The sequence below is a fragment of the Culex pipiens genome, chromosome 2 (genome assembly GCF_016801865.2).
Source record: "Culex pipiens pallens isolate TS chromosome 2, TS_CPP_V2, whole genome shotgun sequence".
In the NCBI taxonomy this organism is placed as follows: domain Eukaryota; kingdom Metazoa; phylum Arthropoda; class Insecta; order Diptera; family Culicidae; genus Culex; species Culex pipiens.
This window is the reverse complement of record NC_068938.1, coordinates 195,006,989-195,011,716: the sequence shown is the minus strand read 5'-3', so window position 1 is coordinate 195,011,716 and position 4,728 is coordinate 195,006,989. Positions and strand designations below refer to the sequence as shown.

Here is a 4,728-nt window from a genome sequence, read left to right as displayed (position 1 = left end):
AAGCTGACCAACGAAAAGCAGGTCCGCGGAATCGGCGCTCTAATCACGCTGCCGGGCGAGTAGAAACGCAAGGTGCTGAAAAAAAGGCGCCGGTGACACTGGAGCTGCTGTCCCCAAGAAGGAACTTACCAAGAAAGTCACCGCTTCCATGGGTAACATTAAGACCATCTAGGCCAAGGAGCAGAAGGGTACCGCTATGATTAGTGTCGTCACTCTGCCAAGGTTTAGGTAAGATTTAGAAGCAAAATAAATAAATAAATACAAACAACCCATGAAAAACGCATCAATCATTTAATTAGTCTCTGGTAAAATTAAAAAAGATCGGAGCGATTGCTTCAGATGACCCCCTCCAGTCCCACGATGATTTCTTCCCCTAGACGGAATGCAACCGGATAATACAACGACTCTTCTTAGAGATTTTCGTTTCGATCTTGGTGACTACGGTTTCGGTGTGGTTGCACTTCACTGGATTTTGCGGCAATGGCTTGAATTATTAACTTACTCTCTACAGCTCCGTCTTCCGCTCGATCTTCACCAGCTCCACCTCGAAGATCAGCACCGAGTTCGGAGGAATCTTTTCCCCAGCACCACGCTCCCCATAACCCAGCTCCGGCGGAATAACCAGTATCCGTTTCTCACTCTCGCACATGTTCAGCAGACCCCAACCCAACCTGACCCATCCCTAGCGTAAACGAAAGCGGCCCATCTCGACGTCCACTTTTTTAACAGCTGTTGTTTTTTTTATCGCGGTGGCTTTTTTTTTGCTTTTTCGGGTCGTGGGAAAAGCAAGTGACTTCTTTGACAAAAGCTGAATTGTCGCAAGTACCTGCTGGGCATAACCGGAAATCAACTTCTGGTTGACTCAAGGGATCTGTCCTCGTGGTCGCTAGTACCGAATAATATGTGGTGGCCTTTTTGGCTACCACGCACAGAGGCTTAGGTGGGACCAGGAAGACAATAGCGTCGTCACCAGACTTGATGAACTATGGATGATCCTCTGTGGACTTCCCGGAATGACGAAAGACCTTCTCCTTGATCCTTGATGTGGCAATCTAGCACTAGGGTGTATCCGTTGGAGATCTGACCGGGGTGGTAAATCACGATGACCTGGGCGGTGAGTTCTCTGAGTCATCGGCGACGAATCCACGACGCAGTTTCCTTGACGGGCACGGCCTTCGGCAAGGCTTCCTGGTGCATTTCGATGGACTTGACATCATTGGTCAGGTTGACCGAGGAAAAGACGAAGACGATACCGGGCTTGTCTACACCGGTTTCGGTTTTTGTTCAACCGATTTTGTTTACCTCCTCCAGCGGCAGATGCAGGGGCTTTTCGGTGGGACCGGTCGGTGTCAGGATGCCATCTATAGTCTCGAACAGTCTCGAATTCACCGGTAGCGGCGGCGACGATCAGCACGGCACAATCCGTAACAGGCGGAAACTGTTGATTCCGGGTTCCGTTGACTGATGGCAGCATCGTGGCGTGAAAATATTTCTAATGTATTTGTAAACACGCTTGATTGACAGAATGTTTATTCACGAATTCCGCAACTCGGTGAAAAAAGAAATTATGAAGAAGATTGAGTAACTTTGAGCCACATTGAGTAATTTTGTAAATTTGAGTGACTCAGTTACTCTGTGTCCTACCCCTTGCATGAGCTAGTTTATTGGTCACATACATACATACACACACACATACACACACACATACACACAAACATTTGTTCAGTTTTCGATTCTGAGTCGATATGTATACATGAAGGTGGGTCTACGACGTTTTTATACAAAGTTCATTTTTAGAGCAGGATTATAGCCTTACCTCAGTGAGGAAGGCAAAATGATTTTAAAATTTTTGATTTTCTGTGCGTTCTACTCAACTAGTAGTGAGACTAAAAAATAATATTTTTTCTAAAAATTTGATCGTTTTTATGAAAAAAAATTATTACTTATATGATGAATAGTAAATTTTCATGATATCACTATATTTTGTATGGACAATTTTTTTTAACAATTGTTAATAAGTACATAAAACTTTGTGTTTTTATTTCACATTAAAATATGTTGTTGCAGCAATTTGCAATTTATTCCATACTCTCAACAAAAATAACCAAAAGTTAAATCATGCTTTATAATAGGTGCAAATCATTGCTAGGGACACTACTGACCTAGGAAAAATAGCATTTTGATAAAGTGAGCTTTAAAATAAACCCTAAACCTTATTAAGGTTTTGAAAAAAACTTCATTCAATCTTATGCCCAGGGGCGTTTACGTCGTTTTGGCGGTTATGTGGTAGTAGAATCAGCTAATTGCATTGCTAGCAACAATTCCTCATACTAGAAATAAACAAAATTGTAAAAATTACGGCCGTACGAGCGATTGTTCCTCTTGCCCCATATGGTCGTCTTGCCCCACCTTCCCCTACATAAGGGTTTTGCTTTAAAAAATCACGAGTTGTTGCAATTTTACGAAAAATAAGTTTTGAAAAATGCGTTTCTCTTTGTACCGTCGTTCGTGTCTGTCGCGGGTGACCATGAACGGCCATGATCAACGACGATTAACTTTTTCAAAACTTTTTTCCGTAAAATCGCGATAACTCGTGATGTATGTAGGGGAAGGTGGGGCAAGACGACCATATGGAGCAAGAGGAACAATCGCTCGTACGGCCGTAATTTTTACAATTTTGATTGTTTCCAGTGTATCCCCCCCTCCCCACCCCCTCTTTTTTTTTTTATTCCGGCCAGAGCCAAGGGACGAAAACTTGGCAAAATATTTGCATCGGCCTTATTTGGAAAACAACCTTTCCCCCAAAATTTTAGTAAGTAATCCACATAGGAACTTGTGTGATTGAACCAAAGATTAATTATGGATATAATGGAAAAACAAAATAATAAATTAAAATATACAACATTTCTTAAGAAATAGTTGAAACCAAGAAGTGAACGTTTGCCTATTTTTTACTTATCAGCAAAGGTGTACCGAATGCACCTAGCAGAAATAATTTGTTCTGCTGTACAAAACAATTCTCACAAGCTTGCAATCATCAAAGTTCTTCCATTCACAATGAACCTTTTGATAAGTTCCATTGGCACGATGTGAGTATTTATGGAGCATAACGTTGAAAGTTCTTCAAAATTTTAAAAATTGCGTTTTTTTATAATCTCTCAACAGTCTAACCCTCAGCGTGCTCCCGAATCTCGCCTGGAAAGTGTGGTCCCCATCGGAAAATGCCAAATCGCTCAACATTCGCTTGGAGGTCAACGAATCAGATCTCGCAATTCCACCGGACTTAAACTACACGAGCTACAACGCGGTGCACCTGATCGGTCCAAACCCACCCGATTTGAAGGTTGAAATGCAGAAAAATCTCTCCAAAATCGAAACTTTTCGAGTGTCGAATGGTTCAATCGATACGATTCATTTGGTGACGAATTACAAAAAGTTGATTGTTCAGAATTGCAGCACCAAATTGGTGCTGATAAATCCCAACTGGACTTATGAGATGGAGTATTTTTCGATTGTGTTCAACAAGTTGGAAAAAGTTCCAGAGAATTTGAACGCGTTGAAGAAATTGGAAAAGGTTTTCCTTCACGACAATCAGATTGAGTTCGTCGAAATGGCTCAATTTAATGGTTTGAACAACCTCCAAGTTCTCAACCTTCACGATAACAAAATTTACGAAATCAGTGCAACGCAGAAAAGTCCAGTCGCCCTACCAAAATTAGAGAAATTTTTCGCCTTCAAAAACAGCTTGATCGACATAACCTTCGAGCATTGGAGCGCCAACTCCCTTCGCGAGATTTGGATCCATCAGAACAAGCTGCAGATCGCGCTCCATTTCCCGGCTAAATTTCCCACCCTGAAGGAAGTCACCATCGACCACAACCCGTTCAACTGCAAGTGGCTCGAAACGAGCTTGGGAGAGTTGAAGGCCAGAAAAGTGATTGTTTACGATAGCAATCTGGTGAAGTGTAACAAAACGGGACCACCGCTGGACGAGATTGTGCACAGGGTAAAGTTTAAGGAGGTTTTTGTGACTATTCCGTGGTTTGTAAAAATGAAAGCGAATTTCGGAAGGATCTTGCGAAAATTAACGGGGAAAATTGAGCAACTTGAAGATGAGATTGCGTTATTACATAGACATGATGAAGAAACTACAGCTAAATTGAATGAAATAAGTGAAAGTTCACTCATAAATTCGAAAATCTTTCAATCAAATGTTGAAAGCGAATTAGTGAGAATTTATGATGCAACTACAAACAGAGAACAAAATTTAAGAGAAACAATCAAGCGTTTGCACAAATCCATGCTCACCCTCAACAAAACAATAAATTCAAACATGTTTGAAAGTAGCAAAAGTCTCCAAGAATACACCCGAGAAACGACGCAACTAATGGAGCAAATTGAGCTGCTCAAGCAAACGGACGAGTCGAGCCAAATGAAACAAGAAATGATGCGATTTGAGGGTGAAAATGTCAATTTAAGAAATGTTGTGACAACTGCGACGGTTAAAATTCAACATGTTCAGAAAATGTTGCAGGAATTGCAGCAACGAGTTAATGAAACTTTGAGGAAGACCTTGGAAGCCACTGGTAGGGGAACTAGAAATTACACTGGAAATTTTATGTTTTTGATAGCATTGTATTTGTATAGCTGTATTATAAAAAAATTGAGAAACTAGTAAAATAAACGCTAATAAAAAAACTAACTTAATCCACCTACGTGGTTGGAGCC

At 41.2% G+C, this 4,728-nt stretch overlaps 1 pseudogene; it reads right to left on the bottom strand.

Annotated features, from left to right (window-relative positions):
- Positions 1 to 272: 272 nt before the first annotated feature.
- On the bottom strand, positions 273 to 1,474 carry LOC120422656 (elongation factor 1-alpha-like; annotated as a pseudogene).
- Positions 1,475 to 4,728: the final 3,254 nt, after the last annotated feature.